Genomic DNA, 18,471 nt, shown 5'->3' on the forward strand with positions numbered 1-18,471 from the left:
AAAATATCTGTGTGCACCTATGTGTATCCTGAAACACTCAAAGACATTGTGCTAGCAACTCTGCCCGATTCAATGTATCCTATCCACTATGGTAGACAGCCCCACCAATGTCTTCATTTCTTTTGTAGCCAAACTGCTTGGGAAAGTTGCCTGTATTTGCTGCCTGTAGTTTCTTTCCTCAGGCTCTATAACCCATTCCAATTGCCCTTTCCCATTCACTAAACAGTTGTTCTCAAGGTAACTGATGATAACAAAGTTATTGAATCCAAAGATCAAGTTTTAGTCCTCACTTTACCTGATCTCTTAGCTGCATTTAATACAGATGTTCAGCATCTCAATTTTGAAATGCATGCATATCTTTCAGACATTGCATTTGTCAGATTTTCCTCCAGGTGTTTCCTCATACTCTCTAAAGTGGTCCCTGTTCATCAAACTGACTTATATTTTAGGAGTCTGTTTTCTATCTTCATTCACTCCAAGGATAATTGCAGCTAAACTCAATGGCCTTAAATTAAGTCACTGATTCTCAGAAGTGTATCTTCAACCTAGATCACCCTTCTTAACTCGAAAAATGTACAGAAACTACCTACTTGAAACCTACACTGTGTATCAAATAGACATCTCAAAATAGCATGTCAAAATTAGAGCTCCTGGTAGTCTGTGCCAAGACTTCCTCTCCCCACAGTTCTTTCTCTACATCTCAAGAATTGTCAATTCAATTCTTCCATTGGTCAGATCATAAACTCTGATATTATTTTTGATTCCTCCTTTCGTGTTTGAAATCCCATCGCTTTCAAACACAACCTGAAAGTGGCCACTTCTCATGATGCCTTTGGTTACCTCCTTGAACAAAGTCATCATCATTTTGCTGTGTCATTGGAATATCCTCCTAATTGCTCTTGTTTCTCTTTTCTCTGTGCTAAATCAAAAATGTTTGAGAATGAGCAGTTTCATATGCTAGTCAGAAGATAATCAGGTCCTAGGATAATAAGTTCTGCGTCTACCATCATCAGTTTGTAGAGAGAAGTTGGAAAATGTCCAACAGATCCTGGTGCTTAGAGCATAATGAAAACCTGAAGAGGAAATGATAAATTACTTAAATTGATCTTACACAAACTGCAGGTAAGAGCAGTAGGATGGTGCAAAGCAGGGAAAGTATTAAAGCATCTGGGCCATGTGGAGTTTTTCAGAAAAACTTCTACATAAACAAGTGGTGGCACCTGAGAGTTAGACACCAGGAGTTCTAAATACATATTTCAATGTTTACGGGTAAGGAACAATCTGGATTCTTGCTGTTGTTTGTTTCTAATTTGAGAAGCAGAATTCACATCTGGTTCACTCTCACCAAAGGGCCACAAGAGCTGGAAGTGAGCCATCAGAAAGCCAGGAGCTGGGATCTCAAGTCAAGGTCTTCTGCATAAATCACAGTGACTCAGCCACTTGAGACATCACCTGCTAGTTCTAATGGTGTGATTTAGCAGGAAGTTGGAGTCTGGAGCCCAGCTAGGACTCAAATCCGTTGGCTTTAATGAGGCGACAGGTGTACCAGTTAGCTAAACCACTGTGCCCAATGTCCATCCCTGGAACAGTCTGCTGCTGGCTTTGGCTTATCGCTGTTAAATGATTGACTCGCGTATCCTTTCTGCATATCATCCTCCATCCCTTGTACTTAAACTTAGACCTCAAAATATTTTCTTTGTCCTATCAATGCAGGAGTCAAAATGATCTTGCTGCAATATAAACTGAAATGTGTCATCCCTAAGCTAAAATTATCTGATACTTTCTGCTATCATTGAAAGTAAAAGCCATAGTCAGTTTCTAGAGTTGTCCTCCAAACTGTTAACTGAGGGTCTTTGCAATTGCTGTTTACTGTGCCTGAAATACTCATCAGAGATCCAAGTGGCTGGCTCCTGCATTTTTTTTATTCCTTTAAAAGATTAAGTTACCTTTTTTCAGTAAATACCTTCATTTACCATGAATCCCATTCAAGATTTCCAACTCCCTCTCCTAGTGAACTCTTCATAGTTTTCTTCCTTGATGTTTTTTTTCTCCTTAGCACTTAGTGCTTAACATACTACATTTCTCATTTTATTTTTCATACGTATCAATTGTCTCTTCCAGTAAAATACATATGCTGTGAGAGCAGAACTATTTTACTACTTTTTCATTGATGTGTTCTTATCAATGTCTGGAACGCACTAGCTGCCTAATAGAAATCGATGGCTGATTGCAGAATGAATCACTGGCTCTCCTGCTTTACAGTTGGAAAAGCTGAGGTTCTCAACACTTAAAGGAGTTGCCTCTGTTACAAATTTACAATTCCTGGGAGTTGTAAATTTCTTACATCATGGCCATTGGGGGTTAGGGGAGAACGGAAAGGAAAGAGGAAGGAAGAGAAAGTTCCACTAGGCTGACAAACAAGCTTTCGACATTCAAAAACTGAAAACAAATTCCAAGTTCTTTAAATAGTAAGGAAAGTGCATTCTTTCACAGAACAAGGGTTAGCGCCACCATGGATATTCAAGAAACAGTGGATGTCTAAATAAAGTTCACTTTGATTGCTTCCTCCCAGGAAGCTTGCAAATTAACATGGGGTATTATAAGTATATATGGAAATTTAGGAAAAAAACACATTGCTTTTATTGCTCCCTTTAAGGTGACTATTCTGTGGTGTATGTAATGACAGTTGTGAAATAATAAAATGTTGGGGAATGGATTGCTATTTTCTCCAAATTCAATCTCATCTGGTATCCTCTCATTGTGTTTCTGATGTGCACCACCAGGGCTTATAAATTCTTTCATCACATACCTGTCTGGGATTAGGAAAGTTTAGGCTTTTCATTCGCTTTGAAGTTCTTCCAGGAACTTTGGTTACAAGAAAGATCCAGTAAGCCAAAATTGCATCCCACTTGCCCTCTTTGCCCTGCCCTAACTTCAACAACAACAACAAATAATGAAGGGCATATGATACCTGAAAATATATGTAATGATTAGTATCCTTCAGTGCTGCTTTCCTTTCTTATTACTTTAAATTACCATGTCGAAAAGGGGTGTGCAAGGAGAAGCAACGAAGTAAAGTATCAACAGTCTCATTCAGAATCCACCCACTGAATTCCTGGCCAGCCAAGTGAACAGAAGAACCAGCCCTTGGTTCATCTTTAGAAGCTGTCTGAAGAAACAACCTGCTGTTGTGTGGGAAGAATGTTTAGCTAAGTGGCTTGTGATGGGGCGGTGTGATGTGCACAATGTATCCTTCTGACACAGTTGTTGCTCATCATGTGTGATTCAGAGACAACTTCCAATGAGGTAGGCTTGGTTAATCACTACATCTTTTTTTTTTTTTAAACATTTTTGTGTTTAATTAAAGGCAGAACAACAGAGAGAATAAGAGAGGGAAATTTTTGATCTACTGGTTCACTCCCCAAATGGCCACAATACTCAAATCTCAACAGGCTGAAGCCAGGAGCCAGAAATGTCGTATCATTCTCCCACACATTTGGCAGTAGCCCAGGTGTCTCCTGCATCTCAGGTACGCGAGCAAGCAACTTGATCTGAAGTGGAGTGCCCAGGACTCAAATTGGTGTTTCTATGTGGAATGCTGCACCACAATGTCTGCCCCTCACCCTCACCTTAGAAAAGCCTTAATTCACAGGCCTTACCTCCCTGTTTTGTCTGCTTTTTAGAGTTTGCCATATACACCCTTTCGCCACCTCCAAACAAAAGAATTAATGTTCGTCCTGTGCAGATTCCTATTTCTAGGACATGAAGCTGAGCTGATTCATTAAAAAATGGCAAGTTCACATTCCTACATCCCTTTCTTGAAAAACAAACCAAAACAAACAAAAAAATCCATTCCACTCTACAAAGGTTCAATATAGGCACATATGGAAGTACACATGTATGTGATATGATACAGAACAGTCATGTTAAAATAGGAAGCATGCATTTGGCTCACAATTAGAGATATATGACTGGGAAACAGGATTTCCTAAAAGGCAGGAAGAAGGAACACAAGGAAACTTTGCCAAAGGCCTACTGTGTAAACAACACTGTGACAAAAATGTTCCCAGAAGGAAAGAGCCCCTTTTTAGAAGGTGGCAGTGCAGGGCTTCTACCTAGCTCCTAACATGGCTCTGTCCATGACTCATGCTTAAGCCAAAGAAATGTGTTAAAAACCAGCAAGTACGGCCCTCTTATGGGAGAAGTCACACTTAGCCAAGGATGCTCTTTCACCATCCAGGCCATTACTCATTTCCTCACGAGTCATCCCCAGGGTTTGAAACTTAAAGGCGTGAGATGCATGCTTGGCCTTGCCCAGTATGGTCTGCTTGATGATGTTCTGATGCCCTTTGGCGGGAAAGAGTGAGAAGGCAATTGGGAAAGAGGGAAGGAGGCAGAGGAAGTTTAAAGCTCCAGGTCTCAGCAACAGGAAGCTTCAAGGTTTCTTCTGGGTGAATCCCATCATGTGTTCTTTATTCATCTGCTTGGGTTTTGTTTGTTTATTATGTTCTTGTTTGTTTTGCTTAAGGCTTATTAATTTGTTTGAAAGGCTGAGTTATAGAAAGAGCAAGAGGGCCCGGCGGCGTGGCCTAGCGGCTAAGGTCCTCGCCTTGAGCACCCCGGGATCCCATATGGGCACCGGTTCTAGTCCCAGCAGCTCCACTTCCCATCCAGCTCCCTGCTTGTGGCCTAGGAAAGCAGTCGAGGACGGTCCAATGCTTTGGGACCCTGCACCCGTGTGGGAGACCAGGAAGAAGTTCCTGGCTTCTGGCTTCGGACTGGCATAGCATCGGCCGTTGCGCTCACTTGGGGAGTGAATCATCGGATGGAAGATCTTCCTCTCTGTATATCTGACTTTCCAATAAATAAGTAAGTCTTTAAAACAAAGAAAGAGCAAGAAACAGAGATCTTCTGTCCACTATTTCCCTCCCCAAAAGGCTGCTGGGGCTGGGCTAAGCGAAAGCCAGGAGACAGTAATTCTTTCTGGGTCTCCCACATGGGTGGCAATGGGCCACACACACTTGGGCCGTCATGTGCTGCTTTCCCAGGCTTATTATTAGGGAGTTTGGTTAGATATGAAGTCACTGAGAACTAACCAATGCCTACATGGAATACCCACTACTATGTCAAATTTCCAACTGCTCACAGTTTTACAAAGCATGTTTGTTGAAAGTACGCATAGTCATTCCCTCCCAAAAATAAATAGTAATTCTTCCAGCACACAGGCTGTGACGGACCCTCCCTGGCAGCTGTCCTCTCCAGGCATGACCCCCGTGCCTTGTGTGATGTCATAATCCTAGACCGACTGACCGATGTGGTGATGTGGCACTCTCCTGGGCCGGGCCTAAGCCACTTACAGACGAGGGACGGCCATTCATGGCAAATGCTGCCGAGCTTCCACAATCATCAACATCGACCCTCATTCTTGGTTTCTGCTCCTTCAAGCTTACCAGTGCTGTTATGTTCAAAGATTGTTTCACTGAGTGGTATTAAAATTTTGAATGTCTTCTGTTCTTATATCCTCTATTAACAGAATAGAAAATGGATGGCTTGTTCTCCAATTACATATATAAAACAAAAACAAGGTTATAGTACATATTCTTTTTTGAAACCTGCTCTTTTTACTTACTGGAAATAAGAAATTTTCCTTTCAAATAATATGCTTTGGGGTGGGTATTTAAGCCAGTGACAAGATGCTAAGGATGCTGTCCAGATTCCATAGGGAGAGCTTTGAGTCAAGTCCTTTCCCCACTTTTAATTCTAGATTCCTGCTCATTGCACCCTGGGAAGAGCGAGTAAAGTCTTCTGACACTCAGGGAGCCAATCCAAATAAAATTCTCATGTCCCGCCTGGTGCAAAATGGTGCAAAATGGCTAAGTCCTCACCTTGCATGAGCCAGAATCTCTTAGTGGTGCCAATTTGTGTCCCAGGTGCTATTCTTCCCATCCACCACCCTGCTTGTGGACTGGGAAAGCAGAAGAGGAGGGCCCAAAGCCTTGGAAGCCTGGCTCTTCGATCCTGACTTCTGGTTTTAGATCGGCTTAGCTCCAGCCATTGTAGCCACTTGGAGGGAAAACCTGCAGATGAAGACCCTGCTGTCTCTCCTTGTCTTTATAATTCTGCCTTTCCAAGACAATAATAAAGAGCAACCCTCACCTTTCTTTGCCTGATTCAACTATTATTTTTGAGGCTATTTGGAGACTGAAGCAGCAAATGATATATCACTGGCCCTCTGTCTGATTCTTTCTGTCTCTTTTTCTGCCTTTCAGAAATAGAATTAATTAAAAGTTTTTAAACAAATATGCTCCTTAGCATAACTGTTCATGCTACCACTTTACACTCACCCATATGATACAGAATTTAGTATAAATCACCTACATTGACCATGCTTTTTGTTTTGTTTTGTTTTGTTTTATTTTGTTTCTCTTTCAGGGAGAAATTCTTTTAGTCAATGTTTTTATACAGGCCTAGGATTATTTCCTTAGGGAGATTCAGAGAAGAGAAAAATACTGAGTCATCTATTCAATTTTGACCTCATAAAAAAAAGTTAGAGTTTACAGGGCAGAAATTAGCACAGATTAAGCATATTCCAGCTCACTGAAAATGACAAATTTTATAGCAAAACATTGGCCAAATAACAAAGTCTTATCTTAGATGTGTTTCTTCAGCCCATGTCCAGCACACTTCCACCATGCCATCAGAACAATGAATCAGCTGAAGAAGATTCCGGAATATTGCTGTTATTCACAATTTGGGGGATGCTGTGGTTTTCTTGCTGTTCATACATGATTGTCTTCTTTTCCAGATATTCCAGATATTCTTACGCTTGTAGGCAAACTGCTGACGAGGTTTCTGGTTGTGTTGTTTTATTTTTTGTTTTGTTTTGTTTTGTTTTTTAGCTTATTCTTGAGTACCCACACACCCACTTTCAAGATGTATTTGAGTTGCTCTTCTGTATGGAGGATTGCTTACTTAAGATGTGGTAACATTCCAGTAACTCCCTCTAAGCTGAAAATGCCATAAGTCAGAAGTGCACATAATGTGGGCCAGTGCAGTGTCATACTAACCTATTTCTCTGCCTGTGACCTGGAATCTCATATGAGTGCTAGTTCATGTCTGTGCTGCTCCACTTTTGACCCAGCTCCCTGCTACTGTGCCTGGGAAGCAGCAGAAGATGCACCCATGTGGTAAATGAAGAGGAAACTCCTGGCTCCTAGCTTCAGACTGGCCTTGCTCTGGTCATAGTGGCCATTAAGAGAGTGAACCAGTGGGTGGAAGACCTCGATTATTTGCTTTTTCTCTATCTCTCTCTCTCTCTCTCTGATTGGGACTTTCAATTACAATAAATAAAATTTAAAACAAAATAAACTGCATATGATAAATTGGCCCTGCATAGCATTGATTTAACCCTGGGGTGGGGCTTTAGGTACTGGCTAATTATACTAAAGCTTGCTACTGCTTCTCTATGTAGCAAGTGTTACCTTACTGCCTACCACTAGACTCAGAAAACATGATCACTCAGCATTCTAAGGGCAATGTCTATAGAATGCCTGGTTAAAAAAAAAAAAAAGCCCTAAATCAGAGATATCTGCAATATTTAGGCTAAGTAGAGCCTTAAATGGGAATGGGGAGTCCTGATGGAATTACTGAGCCTGGATTGTCAGTTCCAAACTGCCTATCAGAATGAATAACATAGGAACTCAGAAGGATCCATATTTCTGGTGATCTCCCTTAGCAGTCGCACTGGTAGTAACAGTGATAAGAGAAAGAAAAACACAAGAATGAATCTAATTACCAGGAAAACTTGACAAATGGATAGTTTATACTCTCCAATATAGAGCCAGTTTTATGAGTCAAAAATCCCAAGAAATAGAATAGCATCTGCAATTTTAAACCTAGGTTGGGGGAAAGCATTGTGGTACAATAGGTTAAGCTGCCACTTGTAAAACGGCATCTCACATGAAAGAGCCAGTGTGAGTCCCAGTTGCTATGCTTCCCATCTGAGTACACACCTGGAAAAGTAGCACATTCGCCTGATTGAGTTCCAGGCTCCTGACCTCAGTCTAGCCCCACCTTGACTTTCAAAGGTATTTGGGGACTAAATCAGCAAGTTAAAGATCTGATTCTCTCTCTGCATTTCAAATAAATTAGATCAACAAGTAAATATTTTTTAAAGGAGGCAGTGAAAGGTAATCCACAGACTGGAAGAAAATAGTTGTAAATCTTACGTCTGACAAGGACATACAGCACAGAGCATAGATTTTTAAAAAATCAATTCATAGTTAGACAGGCAATCCAAACAAAAAAAAATGGTCAAGATATTTGAACAGATATTTCCCCAAGGAATACATATATAATTGACCAGTAACACAGGAAACTATGTCAGCATTATGGGCCATTAGCAAAATGTACGTTAAAACCTTGTGATATAGTGCACTGCAACAAGTCAACATTGTGGGATGTTTCTCTCCTGTCCTGTTCATCTGTTTAAGTGCTGGTACTGAACAAATCAACAGTTGGATTCAGGTTAGGCAAGACAGTTATACATGAGCTTAGTTCCCTTTAGTCAGGTGGATGTCTGCAACCTTAGAGAGCACTATGCTATGCATTTTGTATGCATATCAATGAAAAGATTTAATCTGTGAAATGTAACTGGCAAGAAACGAAGAACAACAAACAACTAAAGACAATAATTATTGAAAATAGAATAATTAAAGCCTGTGATGTTATGCTACTATAGTCTCTCTTTCTCACTCTATTCAACGCTTCTTTTCCCTTGTTGATCCTAGGAAAGTAAAAAAACATTAAAAAGCTAGGTTGTGGAGCTTAGGGAAGACAACTGTAAGCACACAGGATAGACGTTGAAGTGTTGATCGAGTTTGCAAGAAGACTGAAGGGAAAATTCAGGGAGACAAGAAACTGAATGTCCAATTGCATCCAGGGCCTCGTATAATCACACATGTGCTCCTGAGGGAGCAGGAGGTGCAGGAAACCAGAGAAGGAGATGGGGCTGCAGCAACAGACACGGGGGCGAGGGAGCCATTTTCAAAGCTGCCCTACTGCTAGTCTGTAGAAAGGAAGAAGGCACTGGGTCCTCCAGCCACTGGGAGAGGTGACAGAACAGAGGCCCCAGGAGCATGTCCAGCCTTTCCAACATCTGCATCTTGGCCTGTACTGAAATCTCAAAGTTCTAAGTTGTGGCAGTTTGTTACAGCAATAATAGAACTTCAATCCAGAATGTTCACAGTAATCCAGGTGACTGATGGAGACACCCGAACACAGAAAGGAGCAGCAAGGATGAATCCATGGGGTGACTATCAGAGTAGTGCCATAGGAAATTAGCATTCCAGTATCCAGATCTGAGGGGGAACTAGCCCTGAAAGAGGGGATGCATCAGGTGGCTAATCCATCACCAGAAGTCCTTCTTCCCCTTCAGAAGAACTGTGCTGTTCTTGGGAAACTGCTGCTTGATAACAGAGAACATGTCCCAGGTCCTTTGCAATTCGTGGTTATGCTTTTGCCAGCAGAGTGTAGGCTTTTTTCAACAAGCACCTTACCCAGCAGGTGTGTGTTGCCCTGCTCACTGCTATCAGGTAGAAGATCGTAAGGTTCTGGATTGCGGGGGCTTGTGCAGCAGTCATCCACAGTCACAATCCAAAAGTCCCCCAATCTCCACAAAGCAGTCACCTGCCAGTCAGGAAGGCCCACTGAATTCCATTTGCTGAACAAGATACAGACTGATTGGTGATATTTGTTTATTTCCATCCTAGAAATTGGTACAGGGATGTTCATTTGGCCAACCCCTGAAACGCGTGTAATTGCTAAGCGTATGACAGAAACTGATGCAGCAGGCTTGAAAGAGTGAGTGTCACTTACCCTATGCCAGGTACACAGACCTGCAAACTTGGTTGACAATAAGGAAGTCCCTGCCCAGCTGAAGCATTGAGTTACAGTACTGGTTGGTGGTAGTTTGTTCCTGACAGCAGTTAGTAAGTTATTAAAGGAGCAAAGAGCTGAGACACAAAGGAACCAACTGCAAGCAACAACGAAAGAGGACAGAAAGAATCCCGTTAGCATTCTGGTTTTACACAATTAGAAACTCAGCATGACTCTAGAAATCAAACAAGATTGAAACAATTCTAAGCAACCCCAGTCCTTAGCTTTTTTTTAGTTAAACAAAGTGACTCAGACCTGGAACAAAAGTCAGATTAAGAGTGTTTGCATTCCACCCAAGCCCATTGTTTGAAATAGCTTCAGGGTGCAGTCATTAACTTAAAAGAAAAGTGTGGGAGAAAGTGAAGAAATCCGAAGTTGACCTGCGGACAATAAGCAGATAAAAATCCAATTACAAAGTCCTGTCCCTGGGACATGCTGAAAGTCCAGAGATCAGAAACCTGACTAAGCTCTGGGGAAAGCTGTTTCGTGGAAACATCCATGTCCTTAGTAAAAATGCTGTTGACTACTTAAGAGCCATCGTAAAACATTGAAAGTTGCACGACAGAAAACTTAGAAAGAGCAGCAGCACACGCTCCCACTCCTACTCAAGGGATGGCCAGCAGGTGTCTGGAAGAAGAAGAAAGTACCTTCCAACACAAAACCCAGCATTGCACCAAACAGTGAGCTATGGATTTTCCTACCATAAAGATGGTTCAAGACTTAATCAATGACGATTTCAACGATAGTAGGAACCAGTGACTGCTGGGTGATTCCCACTCACCCATTAGACGGCTGAATTTCTCAAAAGTCATTAGAAAATCTCTTTGTGAAGCATAGCTAAATTGTTTAGAACTTACTGCAGTAAGAGGGAATACCATCTTGAAGGAGACCTCGTAGTGTCCATGCAGAATAAGCAGGGAGTTAGCAAGACACAACGAGCAGAGGCCTGCCCTGTGCACTGCCCAGATCCCATCATCCTCCACACCGACTCAACATGGCAGAAGACAAGTCACCCACTGTTCACTGTACAATTAAGTCTCAGTGGGCCCAGCACGGTGGCCTAGCGGTTAAAGTCCTCACCTTGAATGTGCTAGGATCCCATATGGGCGCTGGTTCTAATCCCGGCGGCCCTGCTTCCCATCCAGCTCCCCGCTTGTGGCCTGGGAAAACAGTCGAAGACAGTCCAAAGCCTTGGGACCCTGCACCCATGTGGGAGACCTGGAAGAAGCTCCTGGCTCCTGGCTTTGGATTGGCTCAGCTCCAGCCATTGCGGCCAGTTGGGGAGTGAGCCATCAGATGAAAGATCTTCCTCTCTGTCTCTCCTTATTGTTACCAGAAATGCCCAGTGGGTTCTTTCTTGAGCTTAGTATAGGAATAAGAAGCTGGGAATCTGTTGCAGACAGAGAGTTTATTTGCGAAGGGACCAGGGGAGCAGGGAAGGGAGGGAAGGGAAAAGCACCTCTGGAAAGGAAGCCGGGAGGTGGGGTGCCTCTCGAAAGGGGAGGGGGAGAGACACCAAAGATTTGAGGAAGGGTCTTGGGATTTTAAGCATTCCCTGACCTCTCCCTGTTGGGTGGGGGAACCTACAGGTAAGATGTTCCCCATTGGTTGTCTCTTAATTGGTTAGAAAAGGGTGGGCAGTGCTGGTGGCACCCACTTGAAGGTGTGGCCAAGACCTCAGCAGGCCTGGATGGTCTTACTCCTCTCTGTATATCTGCCTTTCCAACAACAACAAATTTGCAATTAATTCTTAGTGTTAAATCATGTAGCTCAGACAGCATCATACCATGTTAAACATCAACATGTTTAGCACATCCTCACGTTAGGCTCTGCCTGAAGTCCACTCCCACCTTATACAAAAGATGACCCCAGCCAGGCTCAGGAGAATGTCTCCCTCATGAGGTTACCCACACTCATCTCTGAATGAGTGTGAACTACCCCTTAGCTTTTTAATAAACCCTCCTTTAAAAAAAATGTTTACTCTCACTTCTATGTGTCCTGGTTGCATTCTTACACACAAGAAAACAAGTGTCTGGACTAAGGTCTAGCTGGTAATCTCCCAGAGCCCAGGATTCTTGATCCTACACTGTAAGAAATGTCTGAGACAGGGCAAACCATACAGAATAAGAATATAGAATTGGCCAATCAATGAAAGTAAAAGAAACTTTTTGGAGCAAAACCCTTAAAATAACCTGTTGTTAATAAGAGAGCTATACTTACTCAGCTGAGCTGACTGTAGAAATTTCCTTAGGCAAACTATGAAGCTCTTACTTTCCTTTTAAATATATATCTATTACATATTGATCTATTTATTGTTTATTTAAAAGAGAGAGACAATGAGAAAGATATCTTTCATCCACTGATTCACTCCCTAAATGCCCCCAAACAGCCACACTGTGTCAGATGAACGTCAGGAACACGTTAGCCATCATCTCTTGCTACCCGTCATGCACACTTGCACAAAACTGGATCAGGAAGTACATTAGCTGAGGCTTGAACCTGGCAGCCTGATATGGGATGAAGATGCCCCCAGCAGAGTTTTAACCATTGCATTGCATTGTCTGCCCAGGAAATTCTTTTTTTGACTTACAACCTTGTGCCTTCTTGGCCAAAATTTTGCTGAAACAAGCAACAAAGACATGGTCCAAAATACTCAGCCAAGTCTTGCTGAATCGCAACCTTCTCACTATTACTACTAATCTGTGTGCAATCCTCCACAAAGGTTACTGATCACTGAAGAGTCACATCCAAGTTCAGTGCAAAAGCTGTTTCTCACGCGGCAATCGGCCCGGGGAGGGTGCAACGACTCACTGACTCCAGCTCTGGAGGAGTAGCTATATTCTATGTTGGAGCATGACACACTTGCATGTGGGATGTTAGCATTGGAAATGGCTGCTTAACCTCCTGTTTCATGAAGTTAGCAGCAGAAAAACTTTGATTTTTTGTTTGTTTGTTTGTTTTGTTTTGTTTTTAAATGTGTTTATTGGAGAGAGAAAGTGAGAGAAAGTGTGATCTCCCATTCACTGCTTTACTTTCTAAATGACTGCAACAAGCAGGGCTGGGCCAGGTGATAGCCAGGAGCCTGTGATTCCATCCAGTTGTCCTCCATGGGTGGCAGAGACCCTAGCACGAGGGCCATTTTCTGCTGCTTTCTCAGGTGCCCTAGCAGGGAACTTGACAAGAGCTAGGGCAGCTGGTGGTGTTCATATAAAAAGCTGGTGTGACAGGCAGCAGCTTAACTTGCTGGGATAAAGCACAAACCCTTCTTCCCTCCCTGAAGAACTTTTAAATAATAAAGCTGTTAATAACCATCTGTAGGGCCCGGCATGATAGCGTAGTGGCTAAAGTCCTGGCCTTGCACATGCCAGGATCCCATATGGGCGCCAGTTCTAAACCTGGGGGGCCCAGCTTCCCATCCAGCTCCTTGCTTGTGTCCTGGGAAAGCATTTGAGGATGGCTCAAAGCCTTGGGACCCTGCACTCATGTGGGAGACCCGGAAGAGCTCCAGGCTCCTGACTTCGGATTGGCTCAGCTTCAGGCGTTGCAGCTGCTTGCGGAGTGAACCATCAGACAGAAGATCTTCCTCTCTGTCTCTCCTCCTCTCTGTATATCCGCCTTTCCAATAAAAATAAATAATAGCTAAAATTAAAAAAAAAATAACCATCTGTAAGAATCTCTAAAGTAGATAAACCATTGTTACTTGGCCATGGCACACAGAAACAAGTTAATGAGAGCACAGCTAATTGAGGCCAGTGGGACAACACAGCTAAGCCTCCACCTGCAAGACCAGCATCCCTTATGTGTACTGGTTCGATTTCCAGTTGTTCTACTCCCAATCCAGTTCTCTGTTAATGGCCTAAGAAAGCAGCAGAAGATGGATCAAGGGTTGGATCCCTGCAACCACACGGAAGACCCGAAAAGACATGCCTGATGCTTGCCTCTGGACTGGCCTGGCTTTGGCCTTTGTGACCATTTGCAGAGTGAATCAGCAGACAGAAGACCTTTCTCTGTGTCTCTTGTTCTCTCACTGTAATTCATTCTTTCTAATAAAAAGACATAAATGCTTTTTAAAAATAAACTGAAAATAGCAATAGAACTCTAGCACAAAGCAGGATTTAATTTCACAGGATCACTGATGGAGCAGAGAAAGAGGATGACCGAGGTGCTTTTTCAGGTTTAGAATTGAAACATTTTCTTTCCCCAATAAAACCAACTTCCTTAGTAAATCATTTTTTAAGAAGAATAATAGTGTTCAGTAAGTAACATCGTTATAAAGTTTGCCAAGGCAAAATTTGAAAAATGAAAGGCTGAAACAACAGTTTTGCAGACATGTTTGACCTGCTGCTGTGACTCACAATTAAAAACCCTCATTAGGGCAAGAAATTGGTTCCCGAACGCAGTGGGTGAGAGTGGAGTTGCTGGCGACAGTATCTTCTGCCCCCGAGGACTGTTGAAGTATCATTGCATTCCCACTACCTGTGATGCCCGGCTTTCTGTCACCATGGCAGCAAGACTGATCGTGTTGATTAGAAAGGTTTCTGCTCTCAATCCCACGAGGGTAAAATCAGCACTTCCAGACACAGGATGAGTCATTGCTTTTGGCCTCATTAACAGGGCATAGTACTTTTTTCTGCTAACAACACACAAGTAAGTGAATAAGGACCATGATGTAGCCAAACCGCCAGAATTCCAATGAGCAAGTTCCATTTCCTAACTTTGCTCTGTAGGTGGAAGTGGGTTGAAAAGCAAAGGAAAGCAAAGTAAACCAAAAGTGGTAGGAAACTACATGAATGCTGTAAGTATGCATATTCTTTAAAAATCCATTCCCATAAGGTTTTTAGGGATAGTAGACTCCACCGAGCTGGCCCCCATTGACATATTTTGTAAGCAGAAAGGAAATTGCAAAGATTATCTATAGCAGCTCAAATTTGACCATTAAGGTAAAAATTCATGATTAGATTTTCCCATGGTCAAAACATATGTACATATTCATGCCTACTCACACACAGCATAGAAAATACTGTTCAAACTCGAAATTATTTTTCTTTTTTATTCCTATATGTAGTGCTGGCAGCCTTCAGAAAAACAACTAATCCAAGCAGTATCTTTGCTTTTATTTTGATATTCAAAATCTTGCAACCTTTCATATGGTAAGTCTGATTGTATTTTTGTGTAGAAACTTGCTGAAGGGATGTTTTCTGCATCTTTGGAGTAGAATAAAATGACAGCAACATAGTCCTTCAGAGGTATGAGAGGAAAGGCTGTAATTTGTCAACAAGAGGTGTAAAGAACCAAGAGTATCTTTGAAATTCCATGTGCAATTTGTCTTTTTAGTAGTATAGAGTATTGTAGAGATGACACTGCAAACTGAGGAAAGAGATTCACTTAGGAATCGTAGAGCCCTGAAACACACAGCTGCATGCACAATTGCAAAGTAGCCCAAGGATGTTTGAAGAGCAAAGGTGCGCTGCAGATGGAATATAGCAAACGAGTGCTCCATCACTGGGAAGGAAACCTGTGATGATTGCTCAGAAAAACATGTTGGCAGGAATCCAACAAAGTAAGGAAAATAGATTCCGGCTCCAGAGATCTAGCAAAATGAGATTATCAAGGAGAAATGTGAACTGTAAAGTAAACAAGTGGAGAGAATAAAATCCCAGTGACCACACTTAGTCTGAACTCAATTTAATTTTATATTTCCTAAAGCAGGTTAGTTTTTCTTGGGCTGGACTGACACGTGAATTTCTGCAGAAAAAAAAATGTGGTGCTTGTCAACAGCAGAACGAAAGACTGTAAAATGAGATTGATAGCAAAATATAGAAATTCTCAGATCATCTTTAAAAGTAAGTTAGACTTACCATTTACCAGCAGCCTTCTATTCATGGTCCACAGTGAGGACAACTGGCCAAGCTTCATCATATTTTTGTGGGCTCCAAGTTTAGCTGAGCTGACGGAATGCTCTCCACTGAGGGCGGCCTGTCAGTGTCCCACACCAGAGGACCGCGGCCAGCCTTTCTATGCTTTCTCTGGTCATTCATTATATGTGGATTACATAAGAATGTGGGACTTTGATTGACATTATTTTCTGCAACTTGGGCTGAATTTGATGTGGTGAGTGGTTAAATAAAATGGACTAGTATTTGGCCATAAAAATGAATGAAGTGCTGATAGAAGTGTGAATGAAACTTGAAAATATGAAGTTAATGTAGATTTAGTCACAAAAGATCACATGTGGGGGGCTCAGCATTATAGCTCAATTGACTAATCTTCCTCTTGTAAGTGCTGGGATTCCCATATAGATGCCAGTTCATGTCCCAGCTGCTCCACTTCCCATCCAGATCCCTGCTTGTGGCCTGAGAAAGCAGTGGAAGGGGGCCTAAAGCCTTGGGATCTTGCACCCATATGGGAAACACAGAAGAACTCCTGGATCTTGGCTTCAGATTGGCTCATATCTGGTGGTTGCAGCCATTTGAGGCATGAACCAGCAGATGGAAGATCTTTCTCTCTTTCTTTCTGTAACTCTGCCTTTCCAATAAAAAATAAAATAAAATCTTGCTTTTTTTTTTAAGATCACATGTGGTGTAATTCACCATCTATAAATTGTGAATACATATAGACACAAAATAAACGGAAAGTGGAAGGGGATTGGAAATGACTATTACCGAATATATGGTTTGTTTGGAGAACGATGAAAATCTTCTAAACTTGGATAATCATAAATAATTTTAAATACACTGAAATCATTAATTACTTATTTCAGTGGATGAATTTGACAGAGAATGAAGTGGATCTCAGTAAAGAAATTTTCAATGTTGCCTTTAGAGTATGATGGGCAAATATACTTCCTGTTCATCTCTGAATATGTTCAGTCGGTCATCACTCTCACTGTCAACATCAGCATTAATATTTATTAGGCATATGCACCACACACTTTTTTTAAATTGTTTTTTGATACAGTTTAGTTGGCACTGGGCTCTCCCTTCTCTTTGTTCCCTCCCCTTCTCTCTGTTCTCCCTCTAGTTCTCCCCTCTATTCTCCCCTCCACACACTTTTTAAAAGTACTTTGCATCCATGATTTCATTCTAAAGAATCATTACTACTCTCTTGTTGTGTATGATGAATTTAGAGAAAACTGAGTAATTCTCCTAATACTACAGAGCTAGTAACGCCAGCACTGTGATTCAACTTGTTTTTCTGATTCCAGACTTGTTCAAGGATATTGTTAAGAGAAGGAACAAGAAGTCAACAGGTTCAGCTGGCATTTGCAATGCTAGCATTTTAGAGACCAGATTATGTGCTGGCTACTCCATTTCTGCTCCAGCTTCATGCTGATAAAGGTAACAGAAGATGGTCCAAGAACGTGGATTCCTGCCAGCCATGTGGGAGACCAGGATAAATTTACTGAATGCTGGCTTGGACTGGGCCCAGATCCAGCTATTGCAGCCATTGGAGAATAAATCAGTGTAGAAAGACTCATTCTCTTTGACTCTTTCTCTCACACACACCTTCTCTTTCTGCCTTTCAAATAAATAAATATTGTAAAAAGAGAATAAAAAGAAAAGTCATTTTGGGAAAACATATTTGCAAAGCATTTGTTATAAAGTATTTGTCTATAAGATGTTCAAACAATTCTTGAAAGTCAATAATAAATTTTTAAATGCATGCTAATCAGATCGGCCAAAAATCTAACAAATAATAACATCAATTGCTGATGAACTATGCACCAAAAGGCACCTTCTTTTTACTAACAGGAATGCAAAATGGTGAAGCAACATTGGCCTTTCTTATTAAGCTAAACATACACTTGTCTTGTAATCTAAGAGCAATTACATTCCGAGGAAGTTACCCAAATAAGATGAAAATATGTCCACAGAAAAACAAACACAAATGCTTTATGGAGGATTTCTGCACATTCACCTTATACTGAAATGTCCTTCAAAAAATCAGGAAGTAAACCAGTTGTAATAATCCATATAATGGAATATTTTTAGTGATTGAAGAACTAACAAATCATGTAAGGTAATAGATAAATCTTCAATGAAAAAGCACATACAACTAATATTTGTACCCTAACTGTTCCAATGGATATTCTGAAAAACAAAATTCTAGCAGTGGCAATACTACCAAAAACTGAGTGGTTTCTGGGGTCAGCATTGTGGTGTGGCTATTGAAGTCACCATCTGCAACAACAGCATCCCATATGGGCACTGGTTCAAGTCCCAGCATCTCCACTTATGAATCAGCTCTCTACTGATGTGTCTGGCAAAGCAGCTGAAGATAGCACAACTCCTTGGGTCCCAGCACCCATGTGGGAGACCCAAAAGGATCTCCTAGGCTCTCAGTTTCAGATTTTCTCTGGGTAGGCCGTTGTGGTCATTTGGTGAGTCACCCAATGGAAGAAAGATTCTTTCATTTACTAGGTGAAATACAAGAATATATTTTCTTAAAGTTATGAGACAATGTTACTATAATGGTAGACATGATACTATGAATTTGTCAAAGCTAAAGAATTTTGTAACCCAGAGAATTAATATT

The sequence above is a fragment of the Ochotona curzoniae genome, unplaced genomic scaffold (assembly GCF_017591425.1).
Source record: "Ochotona curzoniae isolate NIBS_2020 unplaced genomic scaffold, NIBS_Ocur_1.0 scaffold_4506, whole genome shotgun sequence".
NCBI classification, from domain to species: Eukaryota; Metazoa; Chordata; class Mammalia; order Lagomorpha; family Ochotonidae; genus Ochotona; species Ochotona curzoniae.